We start from the raw sequence: 24,171 nt of genomic DNA on the forward strand, positions 1-24,171 counted from the left end.
CTTTTTTATCTTTTGGATGTTTCCATGTGGAATGCATTTTTTCTGAATAGAAAATATTGTAAAGCATATCAAAGATTTCATCCGCTTACCGGAAAATATATGCACGTTATGCACTATTGAAAATCAGCACAGGGAAAGTAGCTACAGGTGCAAGGGATGTATAGGGGAACCAGCTTTATGCCCCAGCTGTTTTGAGGAGAGGCACGAGAGAAATGAAAATCTCCTTAAAATATGGCAGGACACATATCTGCGTCGAGTAGTTGGGGGTGACTAAAATGTTATTTCAAAGTCTTCTAGGTATAAGACAACCTATACACATAAAGATAGACCTTAAAACACGGGGACTTCATGTTTTTGTTCACTATATTCACTATTCTATTTCATTTTAATTATTACTTAGTAAATGATGATCAGTTTCAATACTTTTGTATGATCTTATATCTTATATTATCTATGATTTCCTTTTTGATAATGTGAATTGAATTTCTTATAATAATCTTAAATTTGAGTTAATAAGGATACTAATTTGGATAGGTACTAATCTCATTTATTTATTTAATGTTTATAACTGCCTATAAAGCACTACTTCTAAATTCTAAGAACGTAGTCATTTGAAAATCATCAGTCATAAACATTGATTTCATTCAATCTCTACCGATTCACTTTTTTGAGACGTCTAACGTTGTTCCACCCAATGTCAACAATTATCATCACCATCAACATCCACGTAGATCCATCAGAATACAGAATGTTCTCTATTTGTGAATTGATTCATACTTTATTCGTTAAACTATATCCTTCCACCAGGAATATCTTTTAGTAGTTTCTAGAAAAGTTCGTTAGGATGTAAATTGTAAAACAATAATGAGAATATTTGTGACACTCTTTATGTTGTGAAAAATAGAACAAAAGTAGATTAGGTTGAAGTGGTATAGTGTGAAAAAGTGAAATTCCAATACTCAAATCGTTAAAGTTGGGCTTTAAGATTAGAAACTAGTCTCATGATTTTGGATATTACTGCTATTTACGGAACATCCACTCATCATGCATCATTTCACAAGAAAAATTTTTGATCTTTTTTATAATATTGAGAGGTTAGTGCAATGCGTCGTATAATATGTTTAATTCTAGATGTATTTTATACTCAAGTTGCTTAGATTTTAAAACAATTACCTGCATTTCTATAATTTATACTAGTTTCTGGTAAAGTGGAGTTCAATTTTAGGAGAACTCATTCGACTTTTCTATGGTCTTTCCTCTTATTTCTTACAGCTTTATAAACTTAGAAACACGATGTTTTTATTTCATGCATTTGTATGTACAAAGTTAGGGAACAAATTAGCCAATTAGGACATTAATTCCCTCCGCGGAAATTCTAAAAGCGCACTCCTTCGAGAGTTTCATTAAAGTCTTATAACTTGTTTTTCTACAATCTCTGCCCGTTCACTTTTTTGAGAAATCTAGCGTGTACGAGGTCAGGCTATTAAATAATGAGACTGGGCGACTAGAGGGCGCCCTAGACGGGTGGGGTAGAAAACGAGTAGTGCGTTGGGTATCTAGATACCTTGTCTATGCAAGTCCCAAAACACGTTCCCGTCACTTTCTTCTCGTGCCGAAAACCATGTGTGACGAAAAACAGGAACAACGTATCAATCACAAATTTCTCGTTAAAATGAAAAAAATCCCAATCGAGTGCTATAAATTGTTGCAAGAGGCTTATGGGGACAATTCTCTATCTCGTGCGCGTGTTTTTGAGTGGTGTAAGCGCTTTAGTGAGGAACCAGAGAACAATGAAGATGACCAGAAAGAAACGGTTAGAAAAACTTTATACGAGGAATTACACATGACAAAAGTCTGTGCGAAGTAGGTGCCAAAGAATTTGACCAAAAGCTCTTACGTCAACGGGTCTGTTCAGATTTCCTTTTAAGGTTAGAAAAAGATCTGCTTTGAAACGAACCAGATTTGAGTCGATGGAAGTGGTAAAGCAAAAAACGGCAGAGCTCCTAATGGCACTCATAAAAGAATGCTTCCAGCACTGCTTCGATCAATGGAAAAAATGTATGGAAAGGTGTTTAGCGAGGGGAGGGGAGTATATTGAAGGGGAACATTCGAACGTAGAATAATTTAATAATAAAACCATTTTTCGTAACCAGTCTCGATATTCAATAGCCAGACCTCGTATATGTAGTAATCATGTTGGTTGGTTGCACTTTTCTATGTTAAGACTCAAATTTCCGTAGTATCTGTGACTGGATTCATCAAACGTGAAAAATCTGTAAATTCAGCCATCAGGAAAAATAACAACATTTTCAAATGGTGCTTGTTTGCAGTATGTTTTTCAAGCAGAGTATTTGGTCTATTATACCATAAACTTCGTTTCAGTTTGCCGCACTTAATAAAATATCAAATAATTTCAACAGAGGAAATCATCTGTAGGGAAAGATTGGTTATACCTGTGTCATTCACAATTAAAATACTAGGAGTATCCAAAAAGTCAATTTTATTGGTATTGACAGAGAAGAGATGTTCTAATTTATCGCAAACCGAACTAGCAATCATACTATACAATAGGACTTTTCGGAAACTATTCAGATCATTATCGACTTAATCTGATAATGATCTGAATGTTTGGAGAGAAACCCGGATTACGTTTGTTGTTGTTTGGAACAAGTTAATCGGGTAGTAGTCATATGATAGGATCCTTTCTTCCCTGGTAGACCAATGGATAAATGCGATCAGTTAACGCGTGGTTTCATTTGTCTATGGCAGTGGTTCTTAGTCTTTTTAAGGCCTGCTACCCTTATGACCTAACTAGGGTCACTGATATTACCCCTCCTCTCAACGTGGAAATCAAACAATATACAAATACGTAGGTAGTAATTTTTACTCTAAATTAGAGTCATAAGCTAGGTTTAAGCAAGGTAATTTCCGAAATTGTGTTTTGAGACGATTTGAGTTGAGAAACTACTCTCACACCTGTATGTAGTAGCAAACGACACCAACCTGCTATGATAGGATATTCAACACCTGCTTTTCTCCAAAATGTTCAAAGGTCATAATTTTGGAATTCGACTTTTGTTGTGCAATCCTCACGTAGTCCAAGAAATACTACTTTAGCTGACACACCTCCATCCTTAAAAATATTATCATCAGTCAAAAATGGTCTCAATACTCAAGAGATGGACTTACGGTTATCCATGTTAGCTTTATCGTTTTCCAGTTGTTTACAAATTTGCGAAAACATGATCATGTAGTCAACTTAAATTTGTATAGTTGTTTGTATAGTTCAAATTTGCGAATAAAGCTTGCTACTTTGTTTTGCAATATTAAAAAATTGGTTATATTTCCCTGTAATGAAATATTGACAAGAAAAATCAGCAAGATATGCCAGCATTTGGACGAATATTTTATCTTTAACATTTTGATCTTTGATTTTCCAAAAATAATTGGTAATTGGTTAGGTTACTCCCACGAATATGATACAATTTTTATAATATCACTTAACGTGTTCAATAAATCAGTGGGAAGCTTCTTAATAGCTAAAATGTAGCGATGTATAGGGCAATGATATAACAAAACTTGAGGAACAACTTGTTTTACCATTGCTTGGAACCCCGAACGAATACCCATCATGGAAGGGTCTGTGCAGATACAACTAGTTTTGACGAATCAATTCCGTTTTCTTCAATAAAATGTTCCAAAGTTATGAATACATCTTCTCCACGAGTAGTGATTAATGGCTTACAGAACAAGTATTCCTCTTCGGCATTATTGAGGTTTATGTGACGTAAATACCAACAATTGCGAGGAAGAAGCTATACAGTCGACTAATCTGATTGAAGCGTAAATCGCGAACATAGGACTTTCTTTAATTTCAGAAATTACAGTGTCTAAAATGTGACTACTCTTCTCTGCAATACGAACTGTTGTATTGGAGAGTGAGATCTGCTTCACCTTGGCCACATGTTACTCTTCAATTACAAGGGATACTGCATCACGTGAGCAAGGCTTTAAGAGATCCTCTCCTATGGTAAGAGTTTTTTGTTCACAGGTTCACAGCAATGCGATAAGAAATTATATATGAATCTTGAAGACACGCTTCGTTTGCCTTTTGTACCTTTCCCGAAGAACCCAACCGCAAAGAGCATGTTCTTTACTTTTAAAAAAATCTATGTCCTTTGCTACAAAGTCCTTATAAACTTTTTATAGATGTTGTTTTAATTTGCTTGGTTTCATGCTATCTGCAGAAATAACTATACTATACAGGGTATCCCAGGACAAGTTAAAACTATCTGTATATACCAGTGGTGGGGAACCTGTTTACCATTAGAGGCTACATTTAAATTAGGCAGCAATAAGAGAGGCCGCATAAGCTGATTGACCTAAGAAAGTGACTTTTGTGAAATTATTATAGTTTTATATAGAAAAAATAAAGTATAATTCTACAAAATTTTAAATATAATATACATATAAAATAATATAAAAGTATAATAAAAAAATACAGTAAAAAATATTTTCTTATTCACTAAATTAGTGACTTCCGCTTCTACCGGAAGTCGACTGTAACTTTCTTATTTTAAATAAAACACCCTGTATTTTAATACAATTTTTTAGCCTACATTAAATTTAAGTACACTTTTACCTGAAAACTTTTCTCAAAAAATGCATACTTTTTGAGTTATTAATTTTTTTGTAAAAAATTTTATGGCAAACCCCTATAAATTATTTTTTTACGAAGATACTTTTAAGGATATAAAAATGGTTTTTATTTGGTTGCTTTTCATTTTATACAGGGTGCGTATAGAAAGTGTTCAAATTTCAATTCACAAATATCAAAATTCTTCATTTTTTTAAATAGAACCACCCGGCTTTTTCATTAGAACGATTTTTTCCAGATGTCATGTCATCTAAAACAATCGTAAAACATTGTGATATAATCAAGACCCGCAAATAGAATAAGTGACAGCAGCGATAGTCACATTTTAATATTTAAATATATTTTTTTGATATATATTCAAGAAAAATATGACAAGCTATAGATTCTAAGTTCCTAGCAACAAAACTCATTCCATGTTATCACATAAAAATCCACAATAACAAAGAAAGACTTAACCTTAAACCTAAGTTTAAAATATCAAATTATTATAGGAAAAATCTTTATCACAATTATCGAATTATTATTTTTTCATTATTTGTTTCAGAAATTTACTTCTGTATTTAGTTAATAATTTCCTAGTGATTTCTTCCTTAAAACTATCAGTTGAGTTTCATATCCAATTTTTTAATATTAAAAATTGGGGTAAGACAATAAAAGGTTGGAAAACACTAGCTAGATACTCAATTAATCCATTTTCAAAAAAATCTTCATAATAATTCACTACAATTTCCCAGCATTTATTTGTAAGAACTGATTCTAGAATTTTAGTCTGTTGTATTCCAATGAAAGTGTTGTAAATATATAAACAAGAAATTCTGTACTTTATAAATAGGCCGTCATACATTATGAATTCTGTATTGCCAATGAATGTTTGTTTGCTCGTTATTAAAAAATAGAAGATATTGCTCGCTCCGATTTGAGTAAACAGACTAAATTGAAGTAACTCAAAATCATATACAGAAACATAAATTCAATCATGTACCTAAACGACTAGTCCCTCAATGTCAACAGCTAAATCTCTGAATGGTTTTTAAGATGAAGTAACATTTCGTATTCGGTACGTAGCTTGAAGGCAATTATATTTATATTTTCCAGTTTTCTGATCGTAACTGCCGATTTTCTGAGAGAATAAACTCACGGAACAAGTTTATTTTAGGTTCCACTTCACATTTGGAGAAAATATCATCGTTATATAAAAAATCCGAATCCGCCGAGACGTTACACGAGCTTTGTGGAAGTATTTGAGGGAAACATTTATATATTTTTTATAGAAGTAACGATACGGTGGGCACAATATGATGTGTTGGCTATATTTTTATCATATTTCGTAGATATAGACCATTTTTTATAGAAGATTTAACCTTTGATTTATTTGAAGTATTTTGGTCTCATACATATCAGCTTCTCCAATAATTCCTGTTTATTGTTTTTAGTTTGTTTGAACGAGCGATTTGTTATAGTAACAACGGTGAAGATTTTCCATCACGTGACTCAATTTACAATTTATTGAACACACAAAATATTTATTTGGCATAGACGGACCATGCGAAAAAGCGATAAAACCCGATAACGTGAGTGAACTAGCCGAACTAGCCAATAAGTTACCCGGTGAAGATCAAATCAACACCGAAGACATTCGTGATTGGTTCAAATGGAGATCATCGATATGTTAACCGGTGCTAAGGACAGTGAAGAAGATGGCAATATGGACGAGATAACTACCAAAATATCATCCACCGACGGGCTGAAGACGATAGACGCTACTCTTGCTTTCATAGAACAACAAGAAGAGTATACGACACACGACATACTGTCTCTACAGCATTGGCGCAACATTGCATCGTCCAAGCGAGGAAGAGGTTACCTCAGAAGACGATCAAAGACTATTTTAAGAAATAATCTATGTTTCCATTTGCTTACGGGTCTGTAATTCTGATTATTACAAGTTTTTGCTTTCAATAAACCAGTTTTATAATTTTTCAAGAGGTTTTACGTCTTTTTTACCAAAACTGAACTTCAACTCCGTATTATCCGTGTTTTCCCGTATCCGAGGTAGTCCCAATTACCTCGAATAATTGGTAGTTTACTGTACTATCTTTTTCAGTCAACAGAAATCAAACATAATCAACATAATATCGATTGTATTCTTCACAAGACCAAAAGCAAGACACTTAATAGTTTCTTTAAATTGACAGTAGCAATCGTAAAAAGAGAAAACGAGAATAATTGACTTAACGTGGATAACTGACCGTACTGAAAGTTAAATTTGTTAACTGTGTTGATTTTAGCAAATTTTTGGATTGAACGTGTATTTATTGTTGAAATCAGTCTTTTCAAGAGCTAAGTAAGTACGAATATAATACATTATCAACTTCCGACATTTCATTACTACGGAAAGATTACAATGCTTATGTTACTACTTACCTTTAGATTAAATTCAGGTTACGCTTTAATTGATATTGAAGAAAATTATGATTAAACATCATAATGCATGTAGTTTTATCATTGCATGTAGTTTTATTATTGCATGTCATAAATCATAGCTTCTAAATGTGCTGTTTCCTAAGTTAAGTGCTATCTGTAAATGTTTACTAATTTATTATTAACTAAGTATTTTCCAAAATTTCACAAAATTTTTAAAAAAGTCTCTCAAAAAGGTTGAACTTATTTTAAAAAATCTCTGAAATCTCTGAAAATCTCAGAAAAATCTGAAATTTCGCAGAGAAATAGCAGAGAAAATCAATGTAAAGTATCAGGAATTAAATAGATATAAAGGGCTTTGAGTTCGAGCAAGAACTTTTAAAAAGTTCGTCTATGTTGCTTCGGTTTGTAGTACCTATATGTGTTTCAATTTAATATCTGACATCTGTTATGGATATTTTTATTTGAGTGCTGCCCTGATGATGGCAACATATTTACGGAAACGTCGATTTTGAAACTGTCTTCTATTTGAAGCTTATAGCCTATCTAAAAAAACTTTTCAGTTACTAATTCGTGAGTAGCTGAACTTTGGAATATTAGTCATAACGATTATTTCTAAAGAGTTGCCAGAAATTTTGATTCCATTATTACTCAGATATGTGTGGAAGGCACATAGCATTGCTTTGGACACTATGAGGGTATTTTGAGCAATTCAACGGAAAAAGATTGCAAAATGTATATGAAATACATTTCTCGAAACTTTTCTTTCCATATTATTTATATTTATATTGAAATTATTCATAGCAGATGTGACAGTTTAAATTTCCCGCCACTTTACTGAAATGGCAACACTGCTCTTCTTAACAAATATCTGTTTTTCTATCTTAAAATTTGATTGAATTAAATTTGAATATGCTGCTAAGACAGGAGTGATCTTTCCTTTTTAGAGCCTTCTACATAGTGCGCTGCATAAATTATCAAATTATTCAGCAATCGAATTTTGTCTCTTAAAATATTTACCAAAGAAATTAGCAATAACGTATGTTAATGTATTAAAGTGTGCAGTTTCTTCAACAATATTCCGTTATTCACAAAGATATGCTTTTCATCACAAGTTATAAATTTTGAACAAAATTGCCGTTTAGATCATTTGATTTCAGGAATATATCACAATTTTTGAATAACTTTGTGGAAAATTGATGGTGTACCGTAGATACTTTTTTATATGTCTTTTTTGATCGCTGCATCCATGTACATAATACATCCTCCTGGTTAGATACTCCCTTCAGGTGCTACGACTTGTCACTGGGCTTATTATGAATGCGTTATCATATAATAATACTTTTAAAAAATAAACATATCATTTTATTTTAAGCGCAGATAGAACAATAAGAAAGTGGATAGATCAAATAAGAGAATAGAAGTGTAAAACACTGGTGGAAAATATAAATTAGTAGGAGACAGAAAAGGATGGGAACATTGGTACAAGAGGAACCCGAACCAGATTTCCTGTTTAACTAGACATAATAGAAAAATAAGTTGTTTCGTAAGCCCTAGAACAATAAATAAAGTATATGAGCTTAGCTGGATATATTTAATTCAAGTAATTATTTTTTATTGATTTTAGTAAATTCCTCATGTTTCTCCGTAACTAGCCTACTACTATTATCGCACTATCCTCATTGAGTTTTGCTAGAGTGTCATTTTCTACTTTAGAAATATCACTTGTATGCAGTAGGTAAGCAAATGACAATGGCACTATCTGCCAATTCAAGAAAATAATTATCTTCTGTTGTCAACACATTTTAGGGGCTAGAATTCGATCCTTTCAGTGTTTTAATACTAAATTTAGTTGCTTTCAATTCCATTATATAAAATAAAATCAGATTACGTTGATTTGTTATGATTTCCAGAACGGAGCGCGTTTGTGTCAGATGGGATAAAAAAATTCCATATTTTCGAAAAAAAAGTCGGGTGACTTGGGATCAGCAAATTAGGGTGGAAACCTATTTTGTACCTGACCATTTCAAAATTCCCTAATTTTTTTTTGTATTTCATTTTTTCTTTTAGTCACTTTCAAGCCTTTGATATATTTTTGAAATTAGAAAGGACAGAATAGAAAAATACAGGGTGTTTCACTAAGGTGAAAACTTCTGTCAAACCAAAAAAGTTCATGAAAATTATCAAAATTTCATCGAAAAATATTTTCAATCTTCAATATTTAACATTATAGTGACTAGGGTACTGTACCAATTAATGCATATTGATTTTACTGTACGATAATTTCAATACACTTACCTTCCAAGCACAAAACTACTCAAATAAATTTTTACCAGTTCGAATTAAAAAATATTGAAAACTTCATAACCGCCGATGATAATTTAAATAAAATAATAACTGAAAAAATACACGTCTCCGCCTATGAGTCCATAAGGCAAAACAATCACGAGGTAATTGAGCAGACTTCAGACGAAAATGAGTTTCTACGCACATTCCTTAACTAGCCCATTTACTTTTTGATCTGACTCCACTTTTTCACATGTACTCGTAAGTGGTAATAATTTTCAAAACATTTCGTAGGAGATAGTAATTAAACTAAAAAAAATGGATAAAAAAGTTCATTTTCTAGAACTACAAATCAAGAAACAATTGCATCTAATACAAAACAACAACTTAGATGTTAGATTTTTGTGGGTGCCCTCTCATCAAGGGATACAAGGAAATGAAGATGCTGACAAACGCGCAAAAGACGCTACGGTTTCCAATGATGTACATATAATGAATAGTGCGGTATATAGTGACGTGAAAGCATATATCAAAATTAAAATTAATCTTCGGTGGAAATCTAAGTGGCAAATATTTACTATGTAGAAGTAACTATAAGACATATACTTTTAGAATGTACATTATACGCGTCGCAAAGACAACAATATATTCCAAATGACATGAAAACCCTACTCGGACAGAATTGCGACGTGGATAATATCTATAAGTATCAAAGGCAGATCCAGGGGGGGCCATGGGGGTCATGACCCACCCCCTGAGCTGGTTCCGTACAGATTTTATGAAACTACATATTTAAATAATTTAATATAATATAATAACTTTGTATGATGGCAAACGTTTGGGAATGAACGCATCAAAAATTTGAATTTTACCGCACCACACTTGCGCGCGCTTGTCGACTACGTAACGTTTAGCAAAATCTAACCTCAATCGGAATCGGAACGACTAAGGTTCAACATATCATAACACATCTAAGTTGAAAAACCAAAATTAATTTCTATCTATAATGTATTTGTAAGTATACCATAAAAATTGTTGCTGCAAATTCATTAATTATAAAAAATGGTAAGTAATCATTTTCTCATGATTCCAGTGCGTGTGTTTTACTTAAATGTTATTCCATGCGTGGTAGTGCTTCTCTGGATATCTTCAAGAGAAGATGGCAATATGTACATGTATATGTACAACAAATACGTCTTTAATTAACAAGTTGTGATTATATTACCAAATTCATCGCTAATAATCATCATCGTTGATGCGTAATACTTGAAAAAAAAAGTTCTTTTAATGTTAGTTATCTCTGTTCGTATTAACTGGCATATAGGATTTTATGAACATAAACGTGATTTATCACAAATTTTTTTATCATTATATATTTCAATTACAGGGAAATGTAAAGTACAATGGACCATGAGGTAAAATAGTCAAATGCATATATCTGGAAAGTGGTTGATAATTTTAAGATCAAAAATATTCTATTGCTTCAAAAACTGAAATCTATATTCAATTCTCCAGTTATGATACTGAAAAATAGTTAATTTCATTCTTTTAAACCTTATATATTGTATCTCATTAAGAAACAGACTCAAACCCATGAATGCCTCTTTCGCATGTCATCTCACTAATTGAAGGGAACTGTTTTTAATAAACAGAAGATTTATATAGCTTTACATATATAAAAAAACTCAAGCCGTCGGTATGTGACAAGAATTATATATTAATTCCTTATTCATCATTTGTTCCTGTTCATTGTTCACGGTTAATACGGTATTTTACAGAAATTTAGTCGGTCTGAATTTGTGTGCTCGTGACTTCCATGAAAACTTTCATTAATGATATGAATTGAACACCGTTTCATATAAATGATATATCATTAATTATATTTGGGAACAGTAATTCAGAAAAGACATAAACTGATTTACCCCCCAAGATACTAGAAGCTCAAATATCGTTTGGAATTCCTTGATCTGCATAGTTGATTTATTCCAAGTCATTCATGTGTGTCAGTGCAAGAGGAACGTTTATATTATTGCCGTTTGGACTATGGATGTGGAACGTTCTCGATTTATTAAAGTTTGTATTTATATGGAAATTACAAAATAATTTTCAGATCTATCCGTAGATATGTAAATCATATTTTTAATTTGATATTCCACCATTTCCTCCTTTATACGAGAGGAACAGTTTTGAGGCGCGATTCTTCATTGAACAAATCTATTATCTATCACAAATAATATAAACTGACGAAGTCGTTGTTCACAATATTAGAGAAGTCTTCAAACGAATGACTAGCTTTTAACAAGTTCATATTCTTCAAATGTTCCTTCTAGGACATGATTTGATATCCAGAAAAGGAGCTCAAAACAAGGCGAATGCATTTTAAAATTTAATGATGTGAAGGGCCTTGTTGGAAATACATTGTCCACCTGATTAAGTATCAACTTTTCACTCAATATTTGATCTATGAATTTCCACACGTAATTCTTAAATTGGCACCGAAAATAGAGAATCACTCTTTAAAAACTCAAGTTTTCATAAAACCAAAAAGCGAAAGGCTTCTATCACAAAATTCTTCGGGGATTTTTTTTGGGAGGGGATTCATATTTTTTTTTAAAGTTTGTGAACTCACGAAAATTCCCGCCTCGATTTGTTCTCAGGTAATGCGAGAAAATTTTTCCGAAAGATACTGGAAGCAGGCCACTTCTTTTGATAAAGCGTAACAAATTGCTTCATCAATGCGAGCTTAATGAGCAGTGGTAGTATCAAAATCTTCTTATGATCTATCAACGGTTCATGCAGGATATTTTTCATACCAGATACAAAATATTGTCGCTTAGACCAAAATTTTTGTTTCAAGTGTTTGTCACGAGATCTAGTGTCCCTTTCACATAAGAAGCACGGCATTATCGTATAACCCAGCAGTTGACCTAGCAGAAGGTGCATACAAACGAAATATGTAATAGGCCGATTGGGTTAGGTTGATGTTAACTTTTACTGTATCGATAGAGCACCCTCAGAGCTACCTAAATCGAGAAAATCAGCGACATAACTAATTTTCGTGGTTTTTGGCTCTAATTGCCGCTGTACTTACTCTCTAGACTAGATGTTGTACATATAAATCCTAGCTTCACACGAGAATCGTGAATATGCGCTTTACACGCTTAATCACAGTGGTGCGTTGCGTGTATCTGATTATTTAGCGGCCGGGAATGAATCCTTACGATAGAAATTATCTATGTGTGAGTTAATCAGATATGGTAGGATAAAATGAATTGCATATTTGAAATCAGCGTTAACAACTGTTTAAACAAGACAAGAAATGAAGAATTTTCAAACTTTTGGGTTTTCACGCGTGGTTTTTCTCTAGTGGAAAAGTTTTCTTGTTAATACATTTGATGTTACAATATTGAATAGATAAATTTTTGTGCTTTGCAAAAGTCTTTAACAGTATATTAATAGAAACAATAATATGTATTAAAAATTTGGCCCCTAATACTGGAATATCGAAAAATACCTTTATAGTTTCAGTTGTATAATCTTGACACTGACATGTTCTCAATATTTTCAGATGAAAAAGAATATGATTATGCTAGGGAGGGAGGGAGAAAGTGTCCAATATGTTTTGGCTCAAAATATTTCAGTGATTCATTCATTCATTACCATAACGGTATGATATTTATTTGTTTATTGCGGTTAAGATTAATCATTATTATATAAAACTTCTCTTCGTATATTTATTGAACGATAATTTTCCAAATATTTTCATCTTAAGCAGATTCTACAATCATATACCAACCGATTTCAATCTTTTCCATTTTCCTCACATGAGTTTTGGTATTCGAAGAGAACTTTAAAGTACCTTGTCTACTGTTAAGTAAATCAGATTAACTAATGACTTTGAATTTCCATTAACTTCTATATCAAACACGTTTTCAGTAAATCTGTCGCTATTGAAAATTCTGATTCACCATGAATAAACTATAGGGATACACATCTAATTATTACCATTAGTAGACTTTCATCATGTATAGTTGAATGATGAGAAAAAATAGTCATCCCCCTACTTGGTGTATTCATATATATCTCAATCCGTTAAGTCTTGTAATTAATCTGAGTTGATATTTCCTTTGGACACAGAGTTGCGTTGTGTATAAGGTGATAATTTATATCAATTGTGAATTATTTGGATTTATTTCTTTTCAGCATCATTGCGATGTTCATGATTAACCTTTCCTTTTCAGGATATTCTATTCTGCTATCATGTTCTTTTAAATATACGAGTATGTTCAAGAAAGAAATGATTTTCTAATATTGTCACTTTAACATGACCTCACTGTCGTTTCTGTTATTAACCTCTAGATATATAGAGAAAGAGGAAGATAAGCTTCATTGTCATAAGAAAATTTTATGGACAAAGTGACAAATTTTATATTAGATATTATTTAATAATATTAAATAACATCTTACTTAATATTAAATTGAATTATGCCAGTCTATGATAGATTGTAGAGCTCTACTACTGAATAATAAGGTGTTTCATGCGGAAATTCCTTTGTCAATCTCCGGAACTCATCAAATGTACTTGCCACTTATACGTTACTAGATGGATGTGGTTGACATTCATCTCTACATTTTAGTGTCTTCTACATTTGATGATAATAGAATTGTCTTTGTAGCAGTTATCAAATTTTCTCAATTTCCACCAATTATTAATAATATAATTAATAAGAATAATTTTCAAATTCTTTATATTTATAAATCAAATGTCAAATTAGGAGCTGGTCTTTTCCGGATGTGAAAATTTTGACAGAATTTGTTATAGAATAACGTTTATAGATTTACCACTGCATACCTACAAAATCCGTCTACCTCAACAACTTATGTCAGTAGACTGTGAACAGCGAAGAGAATTTACCTATTGGATCCATGACCAACCTTGGAAACAAGATCATTTCACCTCGATGGCTTCATTAATAAGCAAAACCGTTGCATTTGGGGCTCATAAAATCCACGAATTATCCATCACAGATCACTGTATGGTTTCTGGAAGAATAATTGGACCGTTTTTTTTTCTTTGAAAACGCAGAAGGTTATGCAGTAACGGTAAATGGTGAACGTTATCGTACTATGGTAACATAGTTAAACATGTCATACTGCCGTGAAACATTGAGGATCTTGCACGAGTTTGCTCCTGTTTATGTCCCCATCTAGTGACCAGAATTGGCCACAACGCTCTTTGACTTTAACTCCTTTAGACTTCTGGATGTGATGTTATTTGTAGTTACAAGTTAATGCCAATAAGCTTGCAACCATCGAAGTATTGAAAACCGAAATTAGACACTGTAGCTGTAGCAATGAAATATCACCACATGTATTCATTAACATTATGGAAAATGACATAAAATAATAATATGAAATATTACAAATAGGTGTTACAATAAATATAGATCATTGATTCCTGGTTAGGTTATGTAAGTAGGCTTATTTCGTGTTGGGGCCATTGTGAGTGCGAAGAGAGATCTGAATAACTGTGAGAGTGCGGAGTGAGAGTCGATCCGCAGAAGTACTATCGATTAGCCCTTTACTGTTATCTTCATTTTATGCATGGGGATGATGGTCGACAGGAGACTTATGCACTGACTGATCATTGATGTTGGAAGGGTCTGGTAACATAACTTGATAAGAATCTGATGGGTGACTTATGTAAAGAAGCTGATTTCTAAGCTTTCTAACATTTTGTTTAGAGAGAAATGTTTTTGTTTGATCGGTGGTTACAAATAATGCTGATATGCAATTGTCAGAGCTATCTGTGTCAACTAGACCTTCAGTAAAGACATGGTACACATGTATGCTAGTCATAGTTTCCGAAATGCAAGTAGGAGAAGTAGCAGAAATGTTTTTTTGTACTGCTAGTCCATTTCTTATTTTGCAAGAAACATCCTCGCTCAAAGTGGCCCTTTTTCCAACAATAAGAACAAAAAGAATTTTTTGCAAGGCACCCACTGCGAGAATGTTTTGATTTCTCACAATATTAGCACTTACAAAAGGCGGTAGCAGTTGCGGACTCGTATTTCATCAGTTTTGGTACTTAAAGGAGAATTAGAATTATGTTGTTGCTCCATTCCTAGCGACTTATCAGAATTAATACATTACCTTGTTACAGATTCAACGTGTTTCTCAAAAGTCTTTGCCTCATATATGATGAATTTAGACCTGCTATAAAAGAGTCTCTTAAAAAGTCGTCTTTGTTTTTATCAGCTGAAACAGCTAGGAATCATATCTTTACTCGTTAGTACATATTGATCTATCGATTCACCCGTATGTTGCTTTCTGGAGTATAAGGATTGTCTGACAAATTTTTGGTTTGATATATAGATTTTTCGAAGTATTGATGGTATCTTCATAGCTTAAGCATTCATTTAACATCACTGAATGAATTGTGTGACTAACACTTTTTTTGCCAAAAATCGATTTTATTCATCAATGTAATCTACTTGAAAAGCAATATAATAATTCCAATGCTTCTCTAACTTCTCGATGAAGTGCTTGTAGAAGGATTTGTCTTTTGCCTCAAAATAGGCTTCAGCTTTGGCAATTGCTTCTTCTTTTCAGCTGAATTTCTTACCGACTATACGGTGGACATGTGAATCGGTGCCTGTCTTGCTGAAACAGTGGTTTTTTCTTCGACATACGAGAGCGCTTTTCCTTAATTTTTGTATTCAAACGAAACTATGTACTATCCACTATTAATGTGTATCCCTTTGGGAATAGTCGATGAACAATATTCCATGTGCATTGCAAGATACTGAAGCCATAACCTTCCCAGCTGATTGTTGTACCTTGGGACGCTCCGGACGTGGTTGGAGTGGACGTGCAGTCCACTCAGATCATGATCGTTTTGATTCCGGAGAAAAGTGGTGGATCCATGTTTCATCCCTTGTTATCTATCAACGCAATAAATCTGATTTATTACGTGTAAACATGGCTAGACACTGATCTGAATCATCAACGCGTTATTGTTTTTGATCGACTGTGAGTAAACGCAGCACTCATTTTGAAAAAAGGTTTCTTATAGTCAAATGTTTATGCATAATTGTAAACACATTGCCTGCTGATATCTGTACGGCATCAGCTATCTTACGTAATTCTAATTTACGATTAGATATAACCAATTTGTGCACTTTTTTCATGTTTTCTGGAGTAACCACCCCAATTGGACGACCAGAACGATCACTATCATCGGTGTCTGTACGACCACGTTTAAATTTAGCGAACTAATAGTAAATGGTTCTATTCGATGGTGTAGAGTCCGGATTAGCCATTCTGACCTTGTACAGCATTTTTTATCAAGAAGTAATGAATAATTGACACATGCAATTGTTTTGAATCCATTGTTTCGAAAATAAGAAAATTAGCTTCACTTAAATGGCTGTCACTTTTTTCTCATCAATAGAAATGTCATGAAATTCTATACAAGTACTTCATAAACGCCATTTGAATTTGAGATTGACAGCGCCTTTTGTATGTAAGTCACACGACTTATTGAGTGATGTAATATGTATCCAAATACAGTTGGTCTAACGTAATAGATAAGGATATTAAGTTTGTTTTGATGGCTTTTTACTTCGGTATCCTCCAAGAAATTTTCGAAAATTCGTATCCAGTGGGCCCAAAGGATAGCAGCATTTCCGGAGTCATATTCTATATCCAGCCGTTCTGGTTTTAGTAGTTTTTCCATGTTCATCAGTTTATTAAATTGTGATGAATACGGAACTAAAGGCTTTGATAAACTGAAAACTGAATTACTGACATAAACGATAAACCTGACATAAAATAATAATATATATTTTATAAATATATATGTTACGGTAAAGTACACTTTTACCGTAAAATGTGTACATTTCCCAAAAAGTTAGGTAAGTATATGTAAACTGAATATAATGTATATGTACATTTCCCGGCAAATGTGTACTCTTCCCTTCACGTTTTGGTAAATTAACTTCATGTTTTAAGAAAAGTTGGAATACAAATATATTAAATACAAATATATAAAAAATTATTTAAATACACATAATACAAAAGGCTTCAATAACGAAAATTATTTTAATTAAAAAATGTAAATAACAAACAAGACATACTTTTCTTTGCATATTATTTAATATGTCGTAGGTTATGATCCCAATATTCCTAACCTAACCTAACCTAACTTAACCTAACCTAACCACTATTATATCGTATCTTTTCAGCCGGCGGTAATCTACATCACTTTCATTCTTTTCTTTTAATTTTGCCTTACTTCCAATAATATTTTTTCATACTGATGCTAGTTTAAATAAATATTATTTCTGTTTTTTGTGACACAATCTGTTCTAGATGGTTTTTAAGTTTTTCTTATTGTTTCATTGCTTTTCAAAAATACTAACATTTACCAAAACAACATGGCCATGGTGAATTCAATGTACATTTCCCTTATTTGAAATTGTAAATGTTAGTTGAATGTACATTACCCAAACGCAATATCTACTTTTCCTGTAACATATATATTTTCAATACTTTGTTACAAAAAACCATGTTTTACACTGAAATTTACAATGAATTTTTATCAAAATAGCACTAATAAAGATGTAAATAAACACTGCTCGTTTCGTCAAAAGCACTCTCAATATTTTTTATTATACGTGGTAATGGATTCGAACTAATGGGAATAGTTCATATTTTTATCCTATCTCCATTCTACGCAGCTCAAATAATTGTAATTTTACCACCGTTTTTTGATTGATACATTTTTTTTATGCGAATAAACTACTTTTGCTTCGGATTGCGGCAAGATTCAGAGGCTCAACCTACCATTGTAATAACTGTTATATGTTTGCTGAAAGATTTAGAAGGGAAAATGCTTGGCCACCAATGCAATCCAACCAAATCACCAAATTTATCCCAACATTCATAAACTATTATAGGAGACATTTATTGCTAAAAGAATAATTGGGAAGACCTAAATATTCTTCACACATAGTACAACTTGGCGTCAAAGGATATTTCCACAAAATTGAAGTTTTTCCAGTGGATAATAGAAAAGATTAATGAAATTGATTACTTTAGGTAATAAGATATTTGTTGCAATCAGAGACAAAGCCGTAATTTCATTGAATATATCAATCAAATGACAGAAGTTCGCTACAAAATCTGGGAAAGTACCATCTAGAAGAAACGTAGTTAAGAGCTGGAAATGTGATTGAAAAACCCATAAAGGAGTTAGAAAGCTGTTCTTGAAAATATAGTGATAGGTTTTCATTGATCAACAAGTAATTGACAGTTATTCACACAATAGTTTTATCATATTATCATTCTAATTTGATTCTACTTGGAATAATTCAATAACAAAATATATATTTTATCAACTATGTAATTTACCTTTTTCGAACACCTTGTTTACTTAATGCTTTTTATTGTGTAGAATAGACATTCTTAGAATATAACAAGTGACATTTGAAAATTTGAGGGAAGGTAGAAAACAAAACCTAGTTATATTCTTTCACTGTAAAGTAATTCGGAATGATGGTATAACTAACAATTTTATCATATTATTTTCACGATAATATTTGTTCAACATGTTCAGAACCCTTCCATTTTTAGAAAATTTTTCATTGATGCCGATGAAAGTCATTAACGGCTTCACAATATCAATTTTTTTTTTGGAAGAGTTGTATGAATAGTTGAATTTGCTTACAATCATTGGGGGTCGACTTCCCAATTAACTACGTCAAATTGGATTTTGTTGATGAATAATGATATTTAACCATGTTGCACAGAATCGAAAGAAAATAACAGTTCTCGAATATTATTCACCTAACATGCAACTTATATCTACTGCTTTTAAGCCGGCAACTCTCTAAAATGATAAGTAAAAGGTAGTGAATTCTTTACTGATGTAATATAAGTAATGAGTATAAAAGCTAAAAATGAGTTACCTTGTTAGCTATAGAGTTAGCTCTATATAATTGTTTTTTTGTGAATGTTTTGACCACCTCATTAAAATGGTCGAGCCAATAGGTTCTATTCAGATGAATAAGAGATATTTAAATGTATAATGATGTTTCTAACTAAATATTATAAATTATCATGTAAACGTTTATTTTTCGTTATTTAAACTGGTTGTGCAACTTGGGCAGGGTATTCTGGCACTGGGACCCGAGATTCAGAATATATGGTTTTAAAAACAGAGAAATTTTCATTCATGAGACGACCAAATCCAGAGCCGTAACGCCAGCCTTCTGTTGTATAAACAACAACCTGGGTATTTGCTGCGTTGAACTCAATAACATTGCTTCTAGCCTATTCTAGAATGTTTTGTTATTGTATTGTTGATAGTGATTCGTTGTTGTCTACGGGATTAAGTGTTAACTAAGTTTTCTAGGGTAATCGATAACCCTAATGTACAGTCGTCAGCAAATCTATAAATCGTAATAGTTTATCAACAGTTTTCTTATTTTTTCTAACGTTTGCCAATCCTTCTTAGTACTTCTCTCCATGTAACAGCTTTAATAGTTTTATATCGGTAAACGTGAAATTATCGACTTGATTGATTCTTAGTTTTTATTCAGTTGTATAAATCTACCTAAATTTGAATCAATTATTCACTGTATTTTTTTCTATTCCTGATAGTGACTTGAAATTACAATCTGATATCCAAATTTAAGCTATTACGGTTAGTTTTATCCAGATAGTGTCTCCTCTCTAAAGGAATATACGATGAAATTCGCCAGACGTTACATGTAAACAGATTATCCCAAAATCCTGAGTGCAATTTACCATAATCCTTATCTAACACGCAGAGTTCCTTTGGAATAATAACTCTGATATAACGAGTTTAATACAGTAGCACTTGACATTTAACTTCTTTTCTTCCTCTTTGTGTATCGAATATCGCGTTCAGTGAAGTCTAACGATCTCGGAGATATGCTAAAGGAAAGCTTCTCACTAATTGTTTAGGATACTAGATGTTTTGATATGTCCTTTTAAACTCCTGTTCACCTAAACAGTGTAGGTTGGATGAATAACATATAATTATTTTGAGAATAGGGATTTTAAACTGATGTTTGTCTTTCTCCAACTATTTAAATTAATCTCTATATATTGTTTTGCATTTGAAACCAAGTAATATGTCTATATTTTTTGCAGACCTTGAAAATTAGCCTTTTTTAATGGAAATAGTTACTATATATTTCTCAATATTTTATAATTTCTAATCTGAATGCCGCTTATTCTTGGATAATTTGAAAATACTTTCCTGCCTCCAACTTGAGCTACAATCTTTATCAAACTTTTTTTTGACTGGTATCTGTTATTTAATTTATTGCGTACTAGCAATTCTTTACACCTTCACGTGGATAATAATTCGTTTTATGTATATACGTATTTTTTTTATTTCAGTTTAACGTTCCTCGACAGCGCTGGTCGATGGCATACAAAAACAATTATAAGTTAAATACAGGACTTTGTCAAAATTTATTACAATGCTTAAATTAAATTATATTTTCTTATACAGCTTGGTGGCTTAAAGAAACCCCACGATTTTTCTTATTTCTGTCGGGCAGTTAAGTGTCTCCTTGAGGTTGGTTTTCATAGCGGTAGAATATTCTCTGCAGTCGGTGAAGATGTGCTTACCAGTCACAGGAACTTGACAAGTTCGGCAGACAGGACGACATCAAATAGCCGTGAGTAAGTTTCATTCAAAAAGTTTAGGGAAATGTGTGAAGTAATTGGGTGAATTTGATGTAGTACTATAGTACTCTTGCTCCATGTATCGTGCCAAGATTTTTTAATGAGGTGTTTGAAGTTAACTTCATATCAATGGCTAGCTGAACTGAGATTTCAGGATGATTCTTTGTGGCTTCTTTGGCATGGCGATCGGCACATTCGTTTCCAGTAATTCCAGTGTACGATGGAAGCCACATGAGAGAGACTGTTATATCAAGAGCAATGAGAGTTTGCTAGGTGTTATGAAAGTTTTGGACTATTGGGTGGTCGGTGAATATAGTTGTGATTGACTGTATGGATGAAAGAGAGTCAGTACATGTGGCGATATGTTCATCGGGAGGAGAGATAAATTTGAAAGCTTGAAGGATACTGTATAGTTCACCAATGTAATTATTACACGTCGAGGGTAAGCGGAAAGAACTTATGAATTCGTGGTTTGTAGTGACTGCGCAACCCACACCGGATTCAGCTTTGGAGGCATACCTATAGAGAATTAGATCGAAGGATTTTTTATGCAGAATTTCCAAGAATGATTTCTCTACAAGAACGATAGGGGATTCGTGTTTATTGTAGATGGTTAGTGAAATATCTACTATGGGAATATTATTTATCCAAGGGGGAGAAGAAAGCAAAAAAGTGGAAAGGACAACGAGAGGTTGGTATTTTGGAGTAGAGGTGCTAGCAATTGAGGGATTGAATTTACAGTTGTTTGTGAGTTGGTAGGTACGGAAGTGGTGGTAAGTAGCGAATGGACAGGATTAGAAGGATTGGAAGATACTTTAGTAGCATATAACAGGAGAAGAGATTGTCGTCTTAAGGATAGTGGTGGCTCATTAGGTTCAACATTGACACTAGCGGCGGGGCTTGAGCGAAAGGCACCAAGGCAAAGGCGAAGAGCGGTGTTGTGTACAGAGTTCAAGAAGTCAGTTTTAGACTTGGAAGCGGACATATAGATAAAACAACTGTAGTCAAGCTTTGAGCGTATGAGAGCTCAGTAAACTCTTAGCAGTATAGTTTCATCGGAGCCCCATTGAAGGTGGCTAAGGGTTTTAATTATGTTCAGCCTCTTTAGGCAAATGCCTTTTACATCATGAATATGATGATTCCAGTTGAGCCGAGAATCAAAAGTCATACCAAGGATTTTGCACTGATTCACTATAGGTAGAGGGGAGTTATCAAAGAAACTTTGAGGTGAGTGAATAAATGTTCTTCGAGAGAATTTTATCAGCATGTATTTGTTTCGGAAAAATTATAATCCTAGGTAGGGGGATCTCTCTTGTAGTAGATTAATTGCGTTTTGGAGCAGTTGACGTTTTTACCATGGCAATAAATGATTAGGTCATCAGCGTATTGGACATATTTTAAGGGAGATGGGAAGTTATCACATACCTCATTTATTGTGGGGATAAATAAAGTAGACTTTAATACTGAGCCTTGAGGGATGCCATTATTTTATGGATGAAGAAGGGAGAGGTTACCGTTTGCCGGAACCCTGAAAATTCTATCAGTTAGGAAATTATGGATGAATGATAATATGTTACCATGTAGATTGTATTGAGTGAGTTTATTCAATATTGCACTTCTGGATATAGAGTCAAAAGCGCCTTCAATGTCGAGAATAGTTGCAATGACGTCCTGATGGTTATTTAATGCAGAGGAGATATTTGTTTGCAAGAGAACAAGGTTGTATTTTTAAAGGAACCACTGGAGTCTTCTATTAATTATTTTCAAGGAGTTTGCAAGTAGTGCAAGTGAGTGAGATTGGACGGAAAGACTTAGGGGATGATGTGGATTTATCTGCTTTTTTAATTGGAATGATTATAGAGTTGCGCCATGCCATGCATCAGGGAACTGGTGAGATTTACAAATAAGGTTAGAGACGTCAGGGAGCTTGGAGAGGGAATAGTCGGATAGTTTTTTAAGAAATATATACAGGACATCATCAGGACCGGCAGCAGAATTTTTGCAGGACGATATTCACAGACGACAAAGAGAAAGTGCAGTTTTAGGGTCACAGAAGCAGAAAAGGAACCTGAGGAGATATTAAAGTGAGTTTTGGATCCAGTATTTAACAGACAGATACCAGTTGAATTTATCTCTTTTTCTATTGTGTTACCTCTAGTGCGAGTTTGGGTGGCGCCCCACATAGTGTGATGTGCATTAAAGTCTCCAACAAGAATGTATGGTTGGGAAAGGTGACGAATTAGGTCTGTTAACTCTTTTTCATCAAGGGGTTGGTCCGGTGGAATGTATATACTGCAAATGGTAAGTTTATTGGGGCACCAAGTATTGATAGCTACCACTTCAAGGTTTGTTGATAATGGGAGGTGGGATGAGTATATGTCGCTGGATACAAATATTGAAGTACCGCCACTGGCTCTAATGCAGTTGAATCGGATGTAATGATATCCTCCAAAGTTTCTCAAATTGCGTTTATGATCAATTTTGAAGTTGGTTTCTTGGAGACAAGGGAAGTCAGGTATATAGGAGGAAATGATTTTCTGAATTCTTTCTAGTCGAGGATAAATCCATCGCATTTCCACTGTAGCAAGGAGAATGTACTGAGAAGAGAATGACTCCCTACTGAGAGGGGGTCATTGATGTCATACGTGTTTTCAAGAAACGCAATAAATTGGTGTAAGGGAAAATGATTCAGAAGAATCGTCGAATTGTGTATGTATAACGGAGCGTGATTCAGGTCTTATGAAGTGACAATCGTTTTAAGTCAGTTTAGATTTTTTGGTCTTCTTCTTCGCAGGGTTTCTGGGGCTGGATGTTGAAAATTCGGGGGGAGGCATTGGATCTGGATGAAGATCAGAGATATAGACTGTGATCGAGGCTGCTGTCATTCGAACAGGGGCGTTTTTTGCTAGTTTTTGATAAGGAAATTATAGAGGGAAAATGAAAAAGGGTGTCCTCCAAGAATACTACGGGAATAACTGAAATATTAGTAGTGGTAGTAGGGTCTGCACAAGAGGAGAGGATGAGATTTACCGAATCATTTGATTTGGGAGAAGGATCTTGAGGGATGGAAGAGTTGGGGCATG

This window comes from Diorhabda sublineata, chromosome 11, assembly GCF_026230105.1.
Source record: "Diorhabda sublineata isolate icDioSubl1.1 chromosome 11, icDioSubl1.1, whole genome shotgun sequence".
Taxonomy (NCBI): Eukaryota; Metazoa; Arthropoda; class Insecta; order Coleoptera; family Chrysomelidae; genus Diorhabda; species Diorhabda sublineata.